We start from the raw sequence: 25,886 nt of genomic DNA, 5'->3' as shown, positions 1-25,886 counted from the left end.
ATTAACGGGCTTTCGACTCAATCAGACTTGAAATCTGATTATTTGAAATAAAATCAAACTTACTATTTCTAAAAAAAATACGCCAGTTAAAGAGTTAATACGCATATAAACCGTCAACATTCAGTCCTTAATCCTGGACGTATTCAGTTATAAATATTAATTATCGTCAATTTACTAATAAACACTTTATACAATCTATCTTAGACACATACCCCTTTATTCATAAACGTTCACTAAAGTTATCAAGCCGATAAAGTTCATTCGTCCCTTTCCGACATATTGGTGTGATAGACAGGGACAAACGAACTTTCTCGGCTTGATAACTTTATGAATAAGGGGCATAGACTATAGAGAGGTATGGAAGATGCTGCGCCGACCCCATAAGGTTGGGATACGGGCAAGCGAATGATGTTGATGGTTTTTAAAAGACACTAAATATCCTATGTAGCTAAAAGTTACTATTTTGTTGTACTTACACATAATGTGCTATTATCTGGGTAAAGGGACCCGATTGTCGATGGCGCTTACGACGTTATGAGCCATGTTTGTATACAAATACGACGCCGCGGGACGTAAGCGCCATCGCCAATAAGGTCCCTTTACCTAGATAACGTCACATATGTGGGTGTGTTTAGTAAAACGTCCCACTTTGTCGCTTACCATAAAGACGAGATTTGCTTGTAACTTTCTATGAATTAACTGACAAAGCGGCTTTATAGCAATCGACAGAGACGTTTTACTAAACACACTCACATATCGACGACAACAACGTACAAGGCGAAATCTGCAATTTTTTTTTGTAGCAGATAGCACCTTGTACGTTGGTGGGTAAGGTGCAATTTTCTGAAAAAAATAATTGCAGTTTGCACCCTATACGTTGTTGTCGTCGATATATTGTCTACAATGTATATCGTCCAAAGTACAAGCCACAACTAGTACTATAAAGTATATAGATGTAAATTTTTTTTATTTTTTTTTCAATGCATTGTCATGATTTTTGTACTAATGTAGAAATTAATTATTGTTTTTACATAAGATTACAAAGCCAATCCTAAAAAACTTAGTACATATACTTACTTATTATGTATTAATATAGATTTAGGTCATAATGACTAAAATAAAGGTTTCTAATGTATGTAACAAGATCTCTCTATACAGGTATCTTTTCCTTAGACATGGTTTATAAAAATGTTTGTATATACGTGGTATGTATAAGTGTGTACGGCGTAGTTTCGGACATTTATTTTTGTAAATAAACTTTATTTTAATTTAAACTGTTTTTATCCTGTTCTACCTCTATAGGTGAGCCTTTTAAATTATTTAACCGGTATATTTTTATTCTACTAACAACATCGATTTTGTATGTTTGACATTCCCGTAAGATTTCGTGTATTTTTGACTATCGGCGCCTTCCCTTCACGCACTTTGCCAATTAGCTGTAGTTATGCAAACAGAAACCAACATGAAATCTTCATTATGAAACAATGAAGATCGATTTTCAAAAATGTTGATTGGTTTGGTAAAGTACGTCCAATAGGCGAGACGACTAAAAAAAAACTAAAAGTTAGATTATCAAAGAATCTTAGACACGTATTTTTTCTTTTTTCTCGTAAACGAAAAATGACGACGGTACAGTGCGTTGAAGTTTCGCGTGTCGTCACGCTTAGGTAAATTTTTACTTAGAAGTGTCGTCACAAGCCCCCACTCCGGAACTTTGATGCTCTATATCTTTGTATCTTTTCATTAATTAGAAAAAGCGAAAAATATGTGTTCAGTATTTTTGGACGATCTAACTGACGGACTAAACAGAATGCCATTTTTTTATATAGTCGGGTCGTCATCCCTATTGGCAGCCACGGTTACGAGTAGTCTTTCCACACCCAAGTGCGTTTATGTCTAATGTCGGATGTAGGTCATGTAGGACCGATATCCTATACATTATATCCGACCGATATCATATCCTATTCGTCGGCGTCATCTGTGACATTTACGTTTGGCATCCTTCGTACATCCGATATCGGACCGGATAGTGTGAAAAAGCACTAACGACGACGCGAAATCGACCGAAGCCACTTTCTGGAAAACGCGCAGATAAAAAAAAACAAGTATAAATGTGTAAAATGTTTATTGTGCCAAAACAGTAAACCTACGTACAAAAAAATCTCACCACAAAGAAACTCAAATAAGTTAGCTCTAGCGTTAAACTATATTAAATTCACGTTATTATAATTATCACTTTTGTTATAATTAATAAATGCAGTTCAACATAAAACATAACACAGACATCAACTTTTATTCGAAAATGATTTCTAAAAGTTTGCACTGTTAGCGTTTCAGTCAAGCTCGAGTCTTAATTCTATCTTAAATATTTAAAAAAAGGAAATTTGTCAATTATCAACGAATGATTAAAAAATGATTCACTGATTAGATCATGGTTTAACATTATTTTTTATGTTAATACAGTTAACATTTTTTTTGTTATTGAAAAGTTTAGGTTATGGTTACGGATCGTAAACGTTGACTATAGTTACAATTTTTTTAATCAATTTTTTTTTCAGACCTAAAATTTACGTAAGATACTTGATCCGAAGTGTACCTATGCTTTCTGCAATACATATGTACTGCCTACTAAATAGGTACCTATTTTCTTTTCTGTCAAGATATAATACATTACCTACCTGATCACTGGTAATCTATCTGTATTGTCGACGCTAGTCAACATTCACGATCTCTCTAGGCTGCCAGATGAAGAATTTCTTACAATATTTCGTCATCGCAGAGTTCACGTTGGGATTAAAATTAGGCATCAATATTCCGACTTCAAAGACACATTCGTCTCGCAGAATACTTTTCATCTGGCAACTCGTAACCTCCTAATACTAGTTCTTGTGATCCTGCTTGTCCTCAGTAGAATCCCCCCTTCCTTCTAAGTGTTAGGCTTGAGTCTCGTTCTGCACGCTATGCACGCTCAACAAAAGCGCACTCAAGGGCCTCACACTTACCTAATACTCGTTCTCGTCATCCAGCTCCCCCTCAGTAGAATCCACTCCAACCTCCTCGTAGTCTTTCTCGAGCGCGGCCAGATCTTCACGGGCCTCGGAGAATTCTCCCTCCTCCATACCCTCGCCTACGTACCAGTGTACGAAGGCGCGCTTCGCGTACATCAGGTCGAACTTGTGGTCCAGTCTGGGGGAGAAAAAATGACTTTGTAGTCGTAAGTAGCGCAGCGGCCGCGTAGGACATTAGTTCGATAACTTTATCGCACCGGTGCGATCGTTTAATAAATAAGTTTACTCTTGGCCACAGACTAGCCAAAGGCAAAGACGTGGCCTACGATGGAGTGAGCTCGCCCAGAAGATGCCTGTTCACCCTAAATTTGGAGGTTGCCGGGTTACATGAGCTCTTGCCTGCCTGGTGTTAGATGGATAGATAGATCTTTATTTGCATTCCAATATGTTACATAATGGACCCTGGAAAGGGTGTAACAAAACATTGTTTACAAACATCAATTACATTACTAGTAATAACGATAATATTTTTTTTAATATATCATTTTGATGAAATATCATCAATAGTTTAACTACTTATTATTAATCTACTTAATTATTTAATATTTCGAAGACAAGGACTAATGTGGCGTCAGAGATGTGGCTTTTTGCCCTGTCTCATTTAAACCGTGTTCTATTTGCCGTAAGAAGTCACATTGACGTTTACTGTGCAAAGGTTCTATCTACAGTGGCCTATGATTCACATTGGTTGACTGTACATATTTTGATTGGTAAACTTACCTGCCCAAGCTTCGGCGATGGCAGTCGTGTTGGACAACATGCACACAGCGCGCTGCACCTTCGCCAGGTCACCACCAGGGACCACCGTCGGCGGCTGGTAGTTGATGCCCACCTGAAATTACACAAGTATAAATAAATAAATAAATAAATATTATAGGACATTCTTACACAGATTGACTGAGGCCCACGGTAAGCTCAAGAAGGCTTGTGTTGTGGGTACTCAAACAACGATGTATATAATAAATACATAGAAAACATCCATGACTCAGGAACAAATATATGTGCTCATCACACAAATAAATGCCCTTACCGGGATTCGAACCCGGGACCGCGGCGTAGCAGGCAGGGTCACTACCGACTGCGCCAGACCGGTCGTCAAAAAGTATGATAAGTATTAAGATGAAGATCAAACCCATCCCATAAAACAGGTCCTTAATCTCCCAGAACAACCGAATGGAAGTGGTAGACCGCCTTCTACTTGGTGGTCTAACGTGCAGAGAGGTTCAGAGGCAAAACATTAACCCACAGACAACCCGAAATATAATTATTTGGCGCAAATGTACGGGAGGACTGACCCCAGATAGACTTAAGATATCGCTGCAGCAGCAGTCTGTACTGTACCATGCGTAAAATTGCAAACTCATGTAGTCGCGACTTTCAGCAATAAGAGAACGAAAAAGAAGGTTGACTTGATACGTTCACATCAGAAACCATATCTTCGGATGACAATTATTACTAAGTGGTACGATGGACGGCTTTGTCTTAATGGTAGCTATGATAATGTTCTCATCCTTGGATCCCACGTCTCAGTACAACATACACCACACCATGTCATCCGAAACCTATGGCTCTTGGAGAACAGTTACAAGGTTACTTTGAATTCTGTGGGACACCAGTCCACAAACTGGAAGGTCCTCTTGTCTTGCTGTTTGGGACCACGTCAGTAAAGCATGCAGCACATGTACTCCTAAACCTATGGCTCTTGGGGAACAGATACTAGGTTACCTTGAACCTGCAGCCCCGTAGCCCACCAGTCCACAAAATTCCCTCCTATTGTCCTCTTGGGACCACGTCAGTAAAGCATGCAGCACATGTACTCCTAAACCCTGACTCTTAGAAAAACAGAAGGTTACCTTGAACCCTGTGGGGCACCAGTCTACAAACTGGATGGTTCTCTTAGTCTTGATGGTGGCAATGGCTGCGTTCACGTCCTTGGGCACCACGTCTCCTCGGTACAGCATGCAGCAAGCCATGTACTTGCCGTGGCGCGGGTCGCATTTCACCATCTGCAATGTAAGAATATAGTTGAATGTGGTGGACGGTGGAGTCTGAAGAGAAGAATAGCAAATTGATGTCCATGAAAGTAAGCCAAACAAACAAACAAACAAACAAACAAACAAAGCATTTATTGCAAACATATTACAAACATATAACATGTGGGAGTAATATGACACGTCTTACAACTACTTAATAGTAGGTATATAAATAAATTACAAATTAGATCTTTTAGCTGGTATTAATTAAACATTCTGTCATCAAAATACTCTTGCAATGTATAAAGGTTTTGCTTATTAGATATGTGTTAAGAGATTTTTTGAATAATTTAATACTGTCTATTTGTTTTATAGATTGAGGAAGTTTATTAAAGATTTTTATGCACATTTAACAACACGTTGAAGATCCTGGTCTACCGATATAAAGTAAGAAAGTAACTATTTTCTTTTATTTACCTGGTTGGCAGGCTCGAAGCAAGCGTTGGTAATCTCGGCAACTGTCAGCTGTTCGTGGTATGCTTTCTCCGCAGAAATGACGGGCGCGTAGGTGGCCAACGGGAAGTGGATCGAGGGTACGGCACCAGGTTGGTCTGGAACTCTGTCAGATCCACGTTGAGAGCTCCGTCGAAGCGGAGGGACGCTGTGATGGAGGACACGATCTGAAATTTGGAAACAGTTGGTTGATAACTAATAAGAGGGTAAAATTTTGGACATACTGAGACTTACATACATACTTTAATATGTTTTGTGCGGACGTTAGTTGGACGACGGTGAGTGAGGCTGGCTTGATCCGTAGCTGATATATAGGTGTGTCATGATGTCCTCTAGGTAGTCTCCTAAGCCCCCCCACATCTAGCGTCTCACGAGCGTAGTTCGGGCCAACTTTGACCTTGTCAACCCCATTAAGATACTTTTGATACTGCTTTTAGGGATGGGAGCCTTCAAACTGCCCAAGACCGGAGTAAATTATTTATAAAAGAGGGTAACAGGATTACCTCCTCCTTATAAAAAAATTACCTGTCCGATCAGCCTGTTGAGGTTGGTGTACGTGGGACGCTCGATGTCCAAGTTTCGGCGACAGATGTCGTAGATAGCCTCATTGTCGACCATGAACGCGCAGTCTGAGTGCTCGAGAGTGGTATGTGTGGTGAGAATGGAGTTGTATGGCTCGACCACTGCAGTTGAGACCTGGAGGATAAAGCATAAAAGTTATCTTACGGATCTTAGAAAGTTAAGGTCCTTTGTATTCGTAATTTTCAGATGTACTAGATTTAGATAGTTGTGGCGTCTGTCTTTCGAATGGATACCATAAACGTTATGGTTGATGGTATCATACTCGTGTTCCTTATTAAGTTCGAGATGATCAGATTATCTGTAAATTACCTGGGGAGCTGGGTAGATTGAGAACTCCAACTTGGACTTCTTGCCGTAGTCAACAGAGAGACGTTCCATCAGCAGCGAGGTGAAACCGGAGCCGGTGCCTCCGCCGAACGAGTGGAACACCAGGAAACCCTGAAATTAAAGAGGTTATTGGCTTGATTTTTTCGGAATTGTCCAATGGGTTGTGTTCTGAAGAACTGTTTGATATGATGCCAACGGCCACTTTTCATCATCGCACCGCTCGCCATCGACAGGGCGCTCATCCATACACCTTGCAACCTAACTGGTCGCGCACCGTGCGGTTTCATTTTTTAATGGGTCCGATGGACACCCCTTGAGTTGCAGGCGTGTTTCCATCAGGCGGGCCGTATAATCCGCGTCATAAGTAGATTAGATTCCTGATCCTGTCCAGTGACTATTTTTTTTCCGATGGTGTAGCGTCCTCTAGTGTACCCTTCGACAGACATCAGACACTTAGGAATCCCAGGTTAGGCCTAGAGGTAGTAAACTTACATTTATATAACGTTATAATTATTTGACTACCTGAATGCATTGAAAAAGGAATCATACTGTTTTCTAAGAGATTCAGTGGAACGTGTGCATGTGCACTAAAGTGTGGATGTAAACAGTTAAATAAACACGGAAAACAACAGAGGAGAAAGTATACCACCCTGAGGGACGCCTGAAATTAAGTCGGAAAACGACTGTCAGCTCGCACAAGCACAACCTGGCTACGTCCCTGCAGGTAGGATGCAGACTTAGCGCAGTTACTGTCGCTAGATATTTAAGCAGTGATTATCTTACTCACCTGAAGGCACGTGCATTGGTCAGCCAACTTCCTAATCCTATCAAGGACTACATCGACTATTTCTTTCCCGATGGTGTAGTATCCTCTCGGGTAGTTAGCATCTTCCTTTCCACTAATAAGCTGCTCTTGTCTGCTTCGTCATTTCTAATTCGAGGATATATCATAGTTTCTAAAGTTTTCTTCAACAGGGTATAGTCTGACTAACCTGAAGCCCCGTGCATTGGTCAGCCAACTTCCTGATCCTGTCAAGGACTACATCGACTATTTCTTTGCCGATAGTGCACTGTCCTCTCTCGTAGTTATTGACCATTTTCTTTACCATAAGGTGTTCTAGCTTGTATGCTTCGTCATTTCTTATTCGACGATATAATCATATTCTATAGACTCTATAGTGTTTTACAACAGTGTACAGTATGACTCACCTGAAGACCAGTGCACTGGTCAGCCAACTTCCTCATCCTATCAAGGACTACATCGACTATTTCTTTGCCGATGGTATAGTGTCCTCTGGCGTAGTTGTTGGCGGCGTCCTCCTTGCCAGTGATAAGCTGTTCTGGATGAAACAGCTGACGGTACGTGCCGGTGCGGACCTCATCTGGGGAGGAAGAATAAAATTAAATTAGGTACCGGATGATATTTTGTAGATAATTAATTGGTTGGTGTCTTTTAAAAAGAGGAGACCAGGTAATTGACTTGTCGCTTTAAAAATAAATTCAGAAACTATCTCAAAATATTCCTATTTTACAGGCTAACCAAAGACTGTCTATCTGTTTGTCAGCCAAAGACTGACAAAAATGCCTTGTCGCTCATTGTCAATGTAAGTGAACATTTTTAACGAACATCATTGCAAATGTTTTAAATTCATCCGGTATCCTCGTAACGCCTACCATACAAAAAATTTGCTAGAGAATGCATTTTTAATTAAGTTGAGTTTCATTTGTTCGAAAAATTTTAGAGACAAAAGAAATGCTACTTACTTTATTTATTCACATGAAAGTTAAAATTCCAATGAACCCAAATGTACATCTCATTGAACATTGGGCGGCAAGAGGGTATAAATCATACCTACTTTAACCTTGAAAAGCCGAATTTTGATGAAAAACATAAGATTTAGACCGCTATTATATGTGTATAGTTTAGTAAAAGTGAAATGGGAATTTGTAAAATACAAAACGAACCACTAACGTGTCAGGTTTTTTTATAATAAATTTTTGTAAGTGCTCACTCAGTCCACACGTTTTGAGAAAGTTAAAAATGTAAATATCTTACGATTTGTAGCACCTAAGACACTCGAAAGTACTTCAACATTTAGTAAAAATTTTTACTAAATATCCACCATCTAATATTTTATATTCGTTGTCTGGTTTTAAAGATATTCAGACATAACTTTTCTCATACAAATGTATCAAGTAGGGTGACCACACTATGTCGGCTCCTGATTTTCCCCACCTTCCCATTGTCATATTGAGATTGGGGAGTTTCGTTCAATTTTGATAATAGTTTATATTAAACTAATACATATTAATTCTCCATCTGCAAACTGTTTTTAGGTTATGTTCTTGGCCTAGTGATGATGTGTATTGTGTAATTTTTATCGACGTCAGGATAATAACCATATCGACATCTATATCGCTCGTGCATATTGGCGCGACAGAGCCAGACTAACTGGCACGGCGTTTCGTTTTCGTTTGGCGTCGGAGTAATGCCATTCGGCTACGCACGCTGTAAAGCTGCTAACACATGACCGTACGAGCACCGTACCGCACCAAGGTCATCCATATGGATGCTTGCTAGCTTGTAAATGGGAGCGAGAAATAGTTATTATTTTCTCGCTACCACTTACAAATCCGGTACGCTCATCTGTTAGCACGATTAGATTACCAGGTTCTGGTTTCTTAGGCTTCCCACAGACAGTCTTAAAAATTCATAATCTTAAAAAAAACTTGTATGCAATCTGACAGTTCAAATCTGTCAGTGTCTTGTCAGTGTCAGTTTGAACTGTCAGATTGCATACAAGTTTTTTTTAAGATTATGAAAATTAAGACTCGTCTGTGGGGAGTGGGGAGGCTTACTAGTGAAGTATTATATTCTTTGTTTCTTACCAATTATCATTCATGTCCTTTTTAATGCATGAATGTCGATATGGTTATTATCCTGACGTCGATAAAAATTACACAATACACATCATCACTAGGCCAAGAACATAACCTAAAAACAGTTTGCAGATGGAGAATTAATATGGTATTAGTTTAATATAAACTATTATCAAAATTGAACGAAACTCCCCAATCTCAATATGACAATGGGAAGGTGGGGAAAATCAGGAGCCGACATAGTGTGGTCACCCTACTTGATACATTTGTATGAGAAAAGTTATGTCTGAATATCTTTAAAACCAGACAACGAATATAAAATATTAGATGGTGGATATTTAGTAAAAATTTTTACTAAATGTTGAAGTACTTTCGAGTGTCTTAGGTGCTACAAATCGTAAGATATTTACATTTTTAACTTTCTCAAAACGTGTGGACTGAGTGAGCACTTACAAAAATTTATTATAAAAAAACCTGACACGTTAGTGGTTCGTTTTGTATTTTACAAATTCCCATTTCACTTTTACTAAACTATACACATATAATAGCGGTCTAAATCTTATGTTTTTCATCAAAATTCGGCTTTTCAAAAGTGTGAGGATTGAGTGAGCATAAGAAACTATTTGTAAAAAATTAAATACGTCACTAGGTGATCTAATATTTATAGAGGTAGGTTGGCCTATTTTTTTACTAAATGTTAGTATATAAATATTATATGTTAAATGAATATATTCACTGTTTTCGTTGGTAGTTTGTGAGAACTGAGTGAGCACATGTTAATGGCTGTATCTTTTGATTTATCTTTTTACAAATTCAGAGATTCGTTTTACAATTGTTTTAGAACTTTTACTAAATGATCAGCATATTTTTTTTTTTTTCGGAAGGTGCTCACTCAATCCACACACACACCTTTAACCCACTAATTATCTCTCCAATAATTTAAAGTTATTAACCTTGTAATACAATGTTAATAGCCCCCATTTCCCAACAAACAGTTTCAATTTTAAACATCTCAGAAACATCCCGAGTGTATCCAAGATTAGCATCTTTATTGGAGAGAGCACTCAGTCGAGTGGCCTGCAGCTTAATTCACTTAATTGCTATTTGTAGTTCGTTCACCATGCGTTTCAGATGTTTGGAATGTAATGATGATTGCGTACGTCTACACTGTACCAACCTACCTCAGACAGCAAATAGCGATCTTTGTCCTCCATTGATGTATCAGTTTAATTTATGGTCCTTCGAACCGGATCTTCAATTATGGATTTATTGGATGAACCCATACACCCTGTTTTCATTGAATTCCGTTAACTTTAAGGGAAGGTTCTTTCGGTCAAATACAATTAATTTCTCTAAGAAACTAGCGTCGTAACTCTTACGGTTATCAAATTATAAAAAAAATATACTGAACACGTGCGTGGCATCCCTTACCACTTCCTTATGTTATTTATTTTGACATATGCCGTCAGACACTTGACACTGGCTTTAATGTTATGATTAAGGTCCTCTCACACTAATTAATTCATTTATTATCTATGGAAAGGAAAAAAAAATGTTTTCGAATTTAACAAAAAGCGATATACAGGGTGGTTCCTGATGATGAACTGCGTGTCGAATTTAACGGAAAACAATAAAAACACGGTGTATGTCAAAACAGATCCATAAATGTACACGTAATGTGGATGTAAAGATGATTGATGATTATAGAGTTAACTTTACGTCAATTGTAATTTCAACTCCTAAATATGTACATGTACGTGTAAAAGTGCCCCTGTGGCCTATTTGCTGAATAAATTATTTTGATCTTTTTTTGATCTTTGATCTATTGTGCACGTCTCCACTATACCGCTTGGTACCTACGGCAGACAACGAACAGCGATCTTTTTTATCCAATAATGTATCATTCGAATTTGTGGTCCTTCGAACCGGATCATCAATGATTGACCGGGTAACTTCCATAATTTATTATAACTAAACTTTTACAAGATGTTACCATTCCAATTTGCCTTAACTATATCCTTTCTAGGATCGAGAGAGACATATCGAATAACAAATAAGTGTCAATCCGCTAAAAACTTATCGAAGTATGCCTATTAAATCAAGCCCATCAGAAATTCCTCACAATTAAAAGTAATAGGTAACCTACCTTTGCTTAGATACAACCTATTTATAAAAATTTTGGTAACCAAACAAATGGTGAGTTGCTGCTGTCGGTAGCTGTATCATTATAAATTATAACGGTACCCAACGTTCTTCCATTACAGTCGTGTTATAAAATTACCTACAAACAGAATAACTGACCAATATCCAACCTTACATCCTCGCTTTAAAGTAATCAGGTAACAGTGAAATATATGAGCAAAATCGTGGCTGTTGTTTTTTTGTATTAAACTGATGTGTGGTACGCAGATGGTATCAGAGCACTTGTGATTATAAAGAGCTCTGTAATGAGATTAGGTAGTGATACGTTTTGGTCGGATATTATGAGGTACTCATCATCTGTTCAAGTACTTATGTTACAGACAATATGTTCATTGGACATATCCAATATTTTTTCTTTTTCTTTAGGCAAAGTTCTTTAGATTAGGGTGGGTAACACTTTAAGGCTCGCCAGCCTTTTAGAACGCTTCCCTAGGCTCCCGAATGGAATCTCAATAAATACTATGAAATTGCGTCCATTGGCGACGCGACGTGTCGAATCGAAGTCATCGTTCATAGAAATTATATGCGAATTTTTGCGATAAAATTCTGGAAGCCTAGTGGACGCCAGCTTTTACAGTCATTCTCAAAAAATATGTCTAATTGTCTATGGATTAGGTAATTTTGGGGAATAAACAAATTTTTTTATTATTCTGCGTATGATTCGATCCCGTTACTATATATTTATTATTAGTACAGTCACCGGCATAAATAAGTGATGATTTCTGTACCTTGTCGGTTTTAATCGTTTGACAATTTCGTATGACATTTCAAACACGACGTTAAAGTGACAAGGTAACAGAAATCATCACTTATTTATGCCAGTGACTGTAGAAGACTGCTTAAATCGCCACACTTCATAAATAAAACAATGAGAAAACTTTGCATAATGTTTCTAAGTTTACGATGTAAATAAGAATGCTACTTTTTCCTTCATTACCATCAGAACCGTAAGAATAATTTATCAAGACGTTTAAACCTTGTTACTAGAAAAAATACTTTGAATATGAGACATGTTTATGGTCAAATCCGTTCGCGTGGAAAATGTGGCCCATGCGTGGCGATCAGATTTCTATACATATTTTCTCTAACAGTCTATATCATTTCATTTTCGAGTCTACCTTTTTATAAATAAAAAAAATACAGTAGACAACAATTTTTTTTATACTTACGCCACAAAAGTCAGTAATATCTCGGCTTATGTAATTGTCTTATTTACCTACTGGCCAAGGTGTGTACACTATTTCGGATGGATTCCGGAAGCGGTAACTTCGTTTAGCGCAGCGGCCTTGAAGCTTTCCGGCCGGAAGATAGAAAAATGCTCTATACGATATTACGAGTATCATATCATATCGGACTATGTGAAACCGCTCTTACCTAGTCTATTTGAAATGTATCTACCTAGATCTACCTGTCTAGTTAAATAGGTGAAATATTATATTTATGACGACTATTGTAAAACACAGAACCACCCTGGTTCACCCAACTGCCTAACGGTTTAACAATCCATAATGACAGGTTGACTGGGTTCAACGCCCGCAGCCGACAGCAATTTCAGTTAATACCTAGTTCTAGTCTGAGTTCAGAGTCGAGATTCCAATTAGTTTAATGACAGGAACAGGAAACAAAGACTGAAGTATGCGTTTACTATGTAAGTACAGTCAGCATCAATGATTTATGACAGGCTAAAGCTAATAAAATTATATTTGTCTACACCTTCGAATATACTCCTAACAAGCCAATGTTATTGGTCTACTCTATACTATACTACCTATACTATAGATAGACTCTATATCGTGACGAACTACGTAGATGTATTTTATATGGGTACCTATCAGCATAGGTATCTTCAGAGAACTTACGGGCGTAGCACACTAGTTGGATAAACTTTATCGCATCGGTGCGTCCCTATTGCACTTACAAATAGTGCGAAAAGGACGGCCTGACGATATATCGTTTATTAATTTTATTATGCGACCGTACTTGTCAAACACCTGACCGTCGGAGTGGATGCCATCCTCCAGGCAATAATGGTTCTAACAAGACAAGACTGAGATTGACGAGCATACTGGATGTTTTATCATAGCCAAAGTCGGTAAGTGTCCCCAGAATGGGTGGACAAGGAGAAGCAGTCGGTAAGACAATAAAAACTTACCAACAACAGTAGGTTCCAGGTCAACGAACACTGCCCTCGGCACCTGCTTGCCAGCTCTAGTCTCACTGAAGAAGGTATTGAACGAGTCGTCTCCACCGCTCAGGGTCTTGTCAGACGGCATCTTACCATTGGTCTGGATTCCATGCAGACAATACAGTTTCTAACAAGATAAGACTGAGATGACGAGCCTACTGGATTTTTATCATAGGCCAAAGTCGGTAAATGTCCCCAGAATGGGTGGACAAAGAGGAAGCAGTCGTTAAGACAATAAAACTCACCAACAACGGTAGGCTCCAGGTCAACGAACACTGCTCTCGGCACATGCTTGCCAGCTCCGGTTTCACTGAAGAAGGTATTAAATGAGTCGTCTCCACCGCCCAGGGTCTTGTCAGACGGCATCTGACCGTCGGGTTGGATGCCATGCTCCAGGCAGTATAGCTCCCAGCAGGCGTTGCCGATCTGTACTCCGGCTTGGCCGATGTGGACTGAGATGCATTCCCTCTGGAAGAAGAATAGATCGTCAGACATGCAGCAATTTTCGGGAACATTGCCATTTTAAAAAGTTTGTTTTTCTGCTTGTGTTTACGACATTCTTTGATGTTTGTTTTGGGTCATAGGTATAGTGTTATGTTTCGAACTCACAAGCTTTTTAATCATAAAAAGCCGACCTGCTAATACAGGCCTTTTAGAAGAATATCTACTATTGAAGAACTACTAGTAATAAAGGCTGACAAAAACGTAATTATTCAATTTAATTGAATACAATCATTAAGTTCTTTTTATTAGCCATTTTAAATTGCATTTTACCACAACTGGAAGCCAGCAAAAGGTAAAAAATTTTCAAAGACAGTTGCTTTCGGGCTGACTCACTGCTTCGCTTTCAGGCTCAAATACGCCAGTCACCGGTGGAGTGTTAAAACTTGATTAGTTCTGAATAGCGGGGAAATTGCTTTGAAACATTGCAGCTTTTAACTGGCGTGTTGGAAAGCTATGTGGTATTGAAATATTTAACTTATATTTCTGTATTTAATTACCGTGAGTCAGGAAATAGTTAAAGTAGGTAGTTCAAAAATAACTTATTTCGCATTTTTTAACTACTAATACCGCATAACATTTTCATGGTTTTTAAGGCTGATACATTACATTTATTACCACCTTTAGAGAATAAGGTGGAAATAGCTGAACTGTGCCACAATTTAACACAATTTTACCCGTGACCTCCTTTTGTCCGTAGACTTGACAAATGATTCGGGTAATTTATGGAAATTAACACTCCGTTCCACCCTTTCCATAAATTTTCTTTGTAGTTTTATGATGACTCGAAAATTGTCAATTAACTACAAAATTTATGTAGGTAAGTAGGTGTTGACAGTATGTATCAGAATAGAGAAACTATGTCTTGTGAGTTATTTACGTAGGTCTGTCTTAATTTAACAAAAATATCTCTTTGAATTAAATTTATTGCGCAATGTTTTTAACTGGGTTTGAGTCACAGAAGGAAGGAGATGGGACATGCCAGGCATTTAACCGTAAAAATGTCGCATGTTCTTGAATCCACATACACTTGTAGATGGATGCTCCTATTGGGCTATTCCGCACATACATCATTTCCATGTCTGTGTAAATACCGAACGAGCACCGAGTCGTGTCATCACGCACGCACACAACAACTGTATGCTCAATTAGCTAACAACTGCGACACGTCCGCCGTCGGCTCGTCCGCTCTCTAGTATTATATACGCTGAGGTTTTATTTGAGTAATCTGCTACAAAACGTAGTTTCACTAAGGTATCTAGGGAGTTACTTATGTGTCCGGATCTAGATAGAGGCGTCCAACTTGTCGTTCGAAAGCGAGTCATTCTTTATGGAGCGAAATAATGTCACCTAGCTAATTTAATAGGTACAACGCATACTGATGTACATATCTACAATTCATACTTAAGACGACACGATACAGGTCAATTCTCCATACCAACGCTCTCGACTATTTCCTCCCTGGTTTTTAAAGATAGTGCAATGATTATTTCAACACAGATTATTATTATTTTTATCTGTGTCGGACCGTTTTGATTTTTTTGCTATTTTTATTTTAAAAGACGCTAGAGCCAACCAAAAATTTCTAAAAACGGCCTTTTCAGTATGGCTCAAAAAAAGGTGTGATACTCAAGATCGGTAAACAATTAGCCAAAAAATCTAAACGGTCCGACACAGATTATTTTGTTGTTATTCAGATTCTCTTCGTTCCGTTGAAATAAGTTTCGAAGGAGGAAACAGTCAAGAGCGGAACCTCGATTTTAAAGATTTTTTCGCAATATGTTTTAACCGAGTTGTTCTTAATGGACATTTTTTTTCGATAAATCTACTTAATAACACTAGTATATGTATTTAACTGAAATTCCCAAATTGAAAGGGGGACTCCTTTCCACTTTAGCATTTTCACTCCCGATCCCGTAGTGTCTTAATTATAAATGGTAAAGTCTGTCTTTCACGACAAAACGGATCGACGAATTGACGTGATTTTTAAAGTGGAGATAGTTGAAGCGATGGAGAGTTACATATACTACTTTTCGTCTCTTTATAACCCCCACTGCTCTAAAATAGGGGGGGTGGAAGTTTGTATGGAGCATTCCGCAATTTTCGAATTTAACGCGAGCGAAGCCGCAGGCAAAAGCTAGTTTATTTATAATTTCTCCATGCATTTTCTCAGCTCACTGTACAATTGTACTGTACAGACTGATGTAATAGTAACTGCAAGCAAGCCAATCTCAAGTTACTTAAGACATTAGTAATATTAGTACCCATATCGTGATCGTGTGCGCAAGTAACTGATGAACCTAGCCTTCAAACTTAGCCTAACTTTGATTAAATCAGAAACTTCTGCTACCAAAGTTCCGAAGTCATTTTGGACATGTAAGTATACACAGATACTTTTTCCAAGTAGGTACCGAAAGACATCAGAGTTAGTGCGTTTTCACATTATCCGATCCGATATCGGATGTGGACCGACATCCCATACATTTAAGCCGCTATCTTTGATTTTTGCCTTTGAAATCCTTCCGACATCCGATATCGGATCGGATAATGTGAAAACGCACAGCGATTTTTGGTCGGCTAGAATCAATTCCGCGTCGATAGGTTTGTGGAGACCCTAATTCTGATGTCTTTAGTTTGGAACTAATGTAATGAATAGTAATGATGGTAATAAGCCGTGATTTAATCCTGTATGCATGTACTTTATTAACATTAATATAATTCGATACGCACGAGTGCATAAGACAAATTGGACAGCCTATAAGTATTAAGGGGATTAAGCAGTAAAATGAATTGGTGTTGTTATATTAAAATAGCTATAGATACAATACTCTTCATTGCACACTACATAGTTTACAATAAATGTGCAAGAAAAATAAAACAACAACGATTAATAAATATAACAACAGCTGGTCTAATCGCTGAAGATCGATCTCTTCCAGACAACCTTTGGGTTTTGCGGGAAACTTTAGCAAGAGAAGAGAGATATGAATTCATAATAAATAGGGTAAGACGTAAATAATCTAATCAAGATGAAATACATATAGGTCATAGGAACATGTATATGTTATTAATTATTTATAGACATAGTAGTTAATGATGGAAATCATAATATAATTTGCTTGATAAATAAGGAAATGTTGCTTTAGCAAAGCAAAAATAAGACTTGAAATTGAATCATGCCTATTCCTGCCTTTAATTTATTAAATACTTCTTAAACAAATGTTTTCTTGTTTTGCCATTTAGTTTTTATTCATCAACTTTCTCAATAAAACAGTTTTCTGAAGACATTTAGCTTTACTAAATGATTATCCGTCACGCCATGTCTCAGAGCCTACCACGAACCAAGAACCTCGTTCGACTAGTTGCCTCTCTGTCTCCCTTATAAATTAGTACGTAAGTGTGAGAGGGACGCAATACGTCTAACTTTGTTCCCAGTAGTCCCTGAGTTTGCCTATAATATAGAATACAATACAACCTTCGTGTTCCCTTTGTTTTTGTAGCTAATCCTGGATAAGGTTTTTTATGTTTTCGTGCCAGTATGTTAAATAGTAAAGATAATATCTACAATTTTATTTGGGTAATTTGTAAGCGGTTGTTGAATCATTGTTTTGGAAATTATGTAAACAGTAGATTTTTATGGCAGTTCTGATAAATAGGTAGATAATTAGGACTTATAGTTAAGTCCTCTACCAAAAATGTTCATAATCCGCGGCGCGGGTAATGTTTTTTTTTAAAGGCGGAACAATAATCATCTAAGTATAATACACATTAATATTATAAATGGGAAAGTGTGTGTTTGTCCGTCTTTCACGGCAAAACGGAGCGACGAATTGACATGATTTTTTAAGTGGAGAGTTTAACGGATGGAGAGTGACATAGGCTACTTTTTGTCTCTTCCTAACCCGAGCGAAGCCGCGGGCAAAAGCTAGTGTACTATAAATTAGATTGTTAATCAAGATTAAGGTTTGAAAGTAGATATTTTATCATTCAAGTAAAACAGAGAATAACTCTATCTCTGTAACTATGTCAATCGATTATTGTAAGAGCGATTAAAGATAAAAATTAGTTGTTATTAGTTCTGCTTCTCAGAGATTACTATTTCTAGTATTAATTCCATTTTCTACAAATCGAGTTAAAACAGGCTTTCTATGAAATAAAATCGCTATTCAAAAGATCGTTAATAGCCTTCTAAACCTTCACAATATTGAGCACGGAACTGAAAAATCGGAGGCCGATACAGCATGGTACGGACTCCACAAATGAAGCTTCATTTATCAACTAACTGCAAGCGCTGGTGGCCTAGCGGTAAGAGCGTGCGACTTTCAATCCAAAGGTCGCGGGTTCGAACCCCAGCTCGTACCAATGAGTTTTTCGGAACTTATTTGCGAAATGTCATTTGATATTTGCCAGTCGCTTTTCGGTGAAAGTAAACATCGTGAAGACACCAGACTTATTCCAATAAGGCCTAGTTGGCATGGGGTGGGAAGGTCAGATGGCAGCCCTTTCATAAAAACTAGTGCCTACACCATTGGGATTAGTTATCCAAAAGCGGACCCCAGGCTCCCATGATAACGCAAGGAGAATGATGATGATTTACAACTAACTTAGTACAGAAATGGTATTACTGTTGGTTGTCAATAAGGCGCAGCCGACCTTTATTATTTCAAAACTTCACTTATGTGGTGTCCCCTGCCTACTTGCCTAAAGGGGTAAGTTTTAAAAAGTCATCCGCTAGATGCTGGAATGTATAAAGTTTGAATTTCGATGCCATTGATGTATCTGAGAGTGTGTATGAACGTATGAACAGACGTGACGTTTTCAAATTACTGGCCCCGTAGCCGAATGGCATTTCTCCGACGCCAAACGAAAGCGATACGCCGCTGGCTCTGTCGCGCCAATACGCAAGCGCGATAGAGATAGATATCTACTAGCGCTTCGTTTCGTGAGCGTTTCGTGAGCGATTGTGCCATTCGGCTAGCCACCCCGGTACCACATTGTCGCTTACTTTAAGGATGAAATTTGCTCTTGTATATGAATACGTATTACAGAATTAAGATTTAAAATTACGTGTTTGTGTGCGCTTTTTATTCGAATTCAGACTTTACCACGAAGCATTAATATTGAAATTGGTAAATAATAGTGTGCATGCATGATAAGCAATACCTTTAATACATCGGAAGGCTGTGTTCAGCGTAGCGATGGGTAACAATCACCGATAGAACTATCGTGATTTATGAAGGGTAATGAATGATTTTGGAATCGGCTTTTGTATTGTTGCTGAAACGTTTAGAAGCCTTTATTAGACAGCTTTCGAATATATGGTTAATAGCTCAAAGGTTTAAACTGAAAACTATGTAATGTGTTCCAACAAACATCAGCAATAGGCATGTAGGACCTAGGTATGTATAGGTAGGTATCTGTACGTACGTAAACAGTACTGGTATTAGGCAAGGATTATTTAATATAGGATTTACAATGTTCGTACTAAGAATCGTACCTCCATTATTTAGCGCCCTCTATTAAATACTATCATAACTAGTATAAGTACACTGATGAGTGTATTGACGTGATATTATGATATTAAAATAAAGAAGCATGTTATTTCTTATAAAAAATAAAAACACGCAAAAATATTTGGGAAAAATAAGATTTTGGCCATTTCCTGGATACGAAACAGCGCCATCTAGTTTTAAGCCTAAAATGCCCATACATTTCAGGGGTACTTTTTTGTATCCATGGGCTTTGTATGTCCCGGTATTATATGGTCCTTGGTATTGGTATTAGGTTTCATATCGTTTGCATTGCAGTAAGTAAGTACTTTGATAAAAAAATCACAAGCCTTCTATAAAAATCAGACCAACTTTGCAACCATCTACACCCACGACATAAAACATAAACTTCCAATTACTGTCGCAATTGGCAGAAACAAATAGAAGCCATTTCGCCAGTTCAGTCCAAAAGGACTTAATGATACTTTAGAATACCATAGACTAAGACGTTTCTGACTAGGAAGGAGGTATTATGGTTAGCAGCTGCCGTTCCACTTGAGCAGACAGAGACAATGCTGTGGGATAGATGACCTAATGGTGCGTTTCGGGATTGGCTGATCTGTCGTAAATCTTGTCTTATAAGGAGTTTGATATCGATAGGTACCTAATGCCAAAGACATAACTCCGTATAGACAGATAAAGTCTAACTAAGTTGTTATTATTAATTTATTTATTTACTTATTACAATCAAAGGTAACAATAGTATAAATATCAGTTAAAACGTAGAGAGAAAAGAGAGTCTGTATCGCTTGAAGTGGTGATATAGTAAATTACGATACAAGTGCCGAAAAAAAGAAGTTCGAAAATCAAAACGAGTGGCGCTAAATTTAAACACGACTGAAGGGAGTGTTTGAAAACGACACGAGTTACGAATTTCCTTTTCGTACGTGTATCGTTAGACGTTTTTCAGTAGAGATGGCCCTCCGAAGAGTCCGAAGTTTCGACTCTTATCACTTAGGTATGTCAAATCAACGTTCATATAGAGAAGACACATATCGCTCTCACACTGACATACTTGCCAGAACGTGACGGATGCTTTATCCACGTAGATAAGTGATATAAAAATTAAAATTTTGATAAAACCCCCACATTGTGGACCGATTTTCATGAAATATGGCTAAGAACACTCCCGTTCCAACTTTCAACCCTTTCAGCTTTCCAACAAAAAAAAACTTAATCTAAATCGTTTCATCCCTTCGGGAGCTACGATGCCACAGACAGACACACACACAAACAGACAGACAGACACGTCAAACTTATAACACCCCGTCGCTTTTGCGTCGGGACAGGGGCGGCTCACTCCGCGATTCTATAGCCGCGCTACAAGTACATGCTGGCGGCCGCGAGTTCGCGGCCTAATCAGGGGTGTTCGGACTTTCTATTGTTACTTTACATCGCGATTTATTTTTTAAGGTTAATATGCGACGTCCGCGTGTGGAATGCTTAATGCTTAGTGAAATAAACGTCATGAATAATAAAGGACAATCTTACACAGATCTACTATTGATTAAGTCCCACGGAAAAGTTCAGTATTAAGGCTTGTGATGTTGGGACTTAAACAAAAATATATAAATACTGTATATAGACGTAGAAAGTACCCAAGACTTGAATATAATAGTATAACATTTTATTTGAGTGTTAATTCGTTTTAAACCATAGGCAACCCTATCGTCCGACGCAGCGCACGTGCGGCTCGTTTCTTTGTTAGAATTTTGTAGGTATTTAAAAAGGCGGCATTTCGTGAACATCAAAGCAGTGGGCCTTCTGTACTTGTACTATTATATATTCTGTGGTCGGGGGTTAAAAATTGCAAGCATCATAGGCCTGCAGTTTTTCGCGGTTTACCACTCGCTGTAGTTCTTAAATGATAGTCATTGTTTTGATTGGAGAAACTGTGTACAGTTTCCCTCCAGTTAATGTATTGTTGTAAACAAAAGTTGTACCCAATTAGCCACCCACACGCGTAGTTACTCCCATCTTTGTTGAACGTTTATGGTAGGTACACTTTATTGTGGCTATTTATTGGAAACCGATCTCATTGGCCCTGTCTTTGTTAATTGAAATAGATGGACAATTTAGACTTGTTTTAGACGATGTCGTTTTGTAATTGGCGTTTTATTGTCTTGTCTTAATCGGAAATGGATTTGGCTCCTTGTTTGGTCGAATACACTCGTATGCTTTAGGTATAAATTCGAATATAGTTTTCTGAAAGACTGAAACATTTCTAATACTACCTATGTTTTAACTTTGGTAAACTTATAAGCTGCAAGTAGTGACGCCAGAAAGTGACAACTTTTTTTGCTCATAACTGACATAGAGTATATTGAATAGAATGATAACTGAAAAGAGAAGACCCTTCTATACTGTGTTACTTACCTTAAAACATCGGAATAACTTTATTTTCCCCTCACTAGCTCGGAAACACGTGTTTTGTCCTTTAATACCAGCGGGTAAAAACGCATTTTATCCACTAGTGGGTAAAGTAATTTGGGGTACGTATCACAATGTCTAAAATTAAAAAACCTAACGTTAAATGACCTACGTTCAAAATACCTAAAATCAAAATACCTAATGATTTTAAATACCTAAGCAAGTTACACCTACGCACGAGCTACCGAAATTTAAAATACCTATTGGACTAAATACCTAATGTTTGAAATACCAAAAACTATGTAACCTAAATTTTATACACCAACATTTGAAATACCCTATGGTCAAAATACCTAAAATGATTAACCGGTCAAAATACCGAAGTAGTAGGGTAGGTTCCGCGAGCGTAAAAGAGGGTAAGTATATTGAAGTATTGATTTTAAGCATAGTATAATTACGCATAATTTATCTAGGCATATTTTTGTTTGTTCGAATATATGTTGTGCATAAAGGTTTTTCGTCGAGTAGTTTTTATGCATAACATTGTTTTGTCGAAATTTATCACGCAGAATTTTTATCATAGCTAAATACTACTATATTGATGTTGCAGTTCTAACCTAACCTAACCTAACCGCGACATTCATGCATTCTTAACAAAATATTGTATTTTTTGCAAATCAATGTTATACATAAATAGAGGGAACCTAATTGGTTTAAATCCTATATTAGAGTAGGTTTAGGTTAGGTTAGAACTTCGCCCTTACACAACAACGAACGGCTTTTAAAGTAGGTTTAGGTTAGGTTAGAACTGTGACTACGCGCAAAAACAGTTTACAGATTAGGTTTAGGTTAGGTTAGTACTGTGACCACACACAAAAACAAACAGTTTACAGAGTAGGTTTAGGTTAGGTTAGAACTGCGACCCTAGACATCAACGCACGACCTTTAAAATAGGTCTAGGTTAGGCTAGGTTAGTTGTGACCAAACATAAGATAATTTACAAATTGTAAAATTTTCGAAAAAATTACAATTGAAATACTTAGGTATACACAATTACACAATGGAAATAATATTACGCGTAATAAATTTTATTTAATGTAAAACAAAATAAAATGTAAAAACACAAAATAAAATACCACGATATAAAGTATACTCGGAATAATTTATTAACGAAGTAAAAGTCCACGGTTTAATTTGACTTGTATCGATCATTCTACGATATGAACTGTCGATGAAATGAAATTATTTGAAACGTTGTCTTTGAAATAATATTCGATTAATTGTCTGTCGACGATTCAAGAGTAAACCGGTTATTTAAGCCCCATTTATTAGACATTTTTGCTTTTCGGATTTAATCATTAGGTATTTCGATTTTAGGTATTTTGAACGTAGGTCATTTAACGTTCGTTTTTTAAATTTTAGGTATTTTGAACGTAGGTCATTTAACGTTAGTTTTTTTATTTTAGACATTATAATATGCACCATTTTAAACTTTAGGTATTTTGAATTTCGGTCGAAACACCATTATGTATTTTGATTTTAGGTATTTTGAACGTAGGTCATTTAACGTTAGGTTTTTTAACTTAAGACATTGTGATACGTACCCGTAATTTGACCTTGAATAAAGTAAAAATAACTGCTTTAAAATTGATAAAAGTAGGTGAATCTAGTAATAAAGATGATTTACCACGTCTGTGGAACTACTGGAAGCAGTGATAATACGCATTTTTTGCGTTGTAGTTTCCTCGCTATAGTGAGGGGAAAAGTTTTGTGTTACACTCGGGTGCAAATGTATTTTACTTCTCGTGTGTTAAAAAACTCGCAAGTTCAGGATTCTATTCTCGAACCACTCGCTTCGCTCGTGGTTCAACTATAGAATCCTTTCACTTGCTCGTTTTTCAATTTCACACTCGGCGTTAAAATACAACTTTGCCCCCTTGTATAACAAATAACTATTTGTTCTTACTTAAAGTTCACTAATTTAAAAAGGAAATAAAATAATATCATATACCTACTTACAGATGTAGTGCTAAAAGATTTGCCTTGGTATTGTTACGGAAACCAACGGAAATGTACGAACGTGTCATGCTATTTCAGTCAGTCTCAGTATAAGATGTACTGACATTGACTGAACTAGCATGACAAATACGAACGTTTCCGGAAAAATACGATGGAAACCCTTTTCGCACTACATCTCTACACTGTACACAGATATAATCAACCTTATAATCCTTATATGATAGAATCTTATATCTAACTGAAACAGTTTAACCTCACAAACTGACGGTCCCAAACACCTAAAAACAGCTAACCTAGAAATTCAATTACCTTGGTAATTAATGGTGCCCTAATCAATCTAGGCCTTCCGTGTAAGCCCTAGTGTTTCCGCCCGAGCGCTACTTCCGTTTCTGAAACCCTAGACTTCGGTGTTAGGTTACTGGGTTACATAAATTAGCTTGCCATAAATGTCCATCAATTTTCTTTTCAATTCTACTTTTTTTTGTACGTATATTTATGTTGGAACTGTGGTATTATTTTAGGACAAACCATATATTTTTTTTTATGAGTGGGCTTACTTTTGACCACAGACTAGCCAAAGGCAAAGACGTGGCCTACGATGAAGCGAGCTCGCCCAGAAGATGAGATTTGAAGGTCAAATCAAGGGTGAATAGGAAGTAAATTGTGAATAATTGGTAAAAAGCTTTCTGGCAAGAGTCGCAAGACAAGTGTGTAAGTATATCTGAGTCGTGTGCAACAACAGCCGTCGCATAACCCTTAATACCTGCTTCTTGAAGAACCCCATGTCATAACTTCACATATAGTATTAAAATTATTTTTCATCACATACTTTGCTATTCGAAAACAGATAGCAAAATGGCATTTTATCCACAAGAGTACAAAGTAATTTCATACAAATTTTAACTTGATGTCTTAAGCTGGCTGGTAGAATTTACCTATGAATGATGATTTTGAATTATAAATATTGAATAAATTGATATATTTGATTTAATTTTATGTTTTATAGTTAGTATTTTGTTCGTGTTGGTGTGGTGAAAAATTTTGTGTTACACTCGGTGGCAAAGTTTGTTTAACCTTCGTGCCTTGAAACCCTCGCAACGCTCAAGATTCCACTTTTTGAACCACGCCACGCTCGCAGTTCAATATTGGAATCTTTCGCTTGCTCGAGTATCAATATTGGCACGTGCGGTTAAACAAATACTTTGCCCCCTTGTAAAACAAATAACTATTTTGTTGCAGAATGCATTATTTTATGACTCTTTTCTCTCCGTAGAGACTTTAGAGGCTTTTTATCAGAAGAACGGCATAGGTATGTCATAGACCTAAAAAAAATGCTGGACATCCGAAACAACCAAAAGCTGTGTAATTAGCAGACAGCGACCGTGTTGATTACGCGATTGCATGTAACAGGCCGTTGACCGCCGCCGGACCGCAGCAAAAACGCGCCCGCTCAGGTGAGAGGAGAGAGGTTCCGTACAATACATACAACATAATTATGACTATAATTTTATAAGCATATTAATGAATATAAGTAGTTACTTTTCCTTAAAAGATAGCCATATGCCATTAAAAGATAGCCATACTTTTTTGTAGACTTTGTGTTTTGTGTTGATGTTGTTAATATAATCTCAAACGGCTTTAGCTCGTAGATTTTAATAAAACTATGATTTCAGCTACCTTTTCCGTAAGGTCCCGTTTTTGCTCCTTTACTTTAAGT

At 37.5% G+C, this 25,886-nt stretch overlaps 1 pseudogene; it reads right to left on the bottom strand.

Moving 5' to 3' along the window:
• Positions 1 to 2,108: 2,108 nt before the first annotated feature.
• Positions 2,109 to 25,886, bottom strand: part of LOC125242752 — a 42,173-nt pseudogene continuing 18,395 nt past the window's right edge.

This window comes from Leguminivora glycinivorella, chromosome 3 (assembly GCF_023078275.1).
Source record: "Leguminivora glycinivorella isolate SPB_JAAS2020 chromosome 3, LegGlyc_1.1, whole genome shotgun sequence".
In the NCBI taxonomy this organism is placed as follows: Eukaryota; Metazoa; Arthropoda; class Insecta; order Lepidoptera; family Tortricidae; genus Leguminivora; species Leguminivora glycinivorella.
This window is presented reverse-complemented; position numbering and strand designations above follow the sequence as displayed.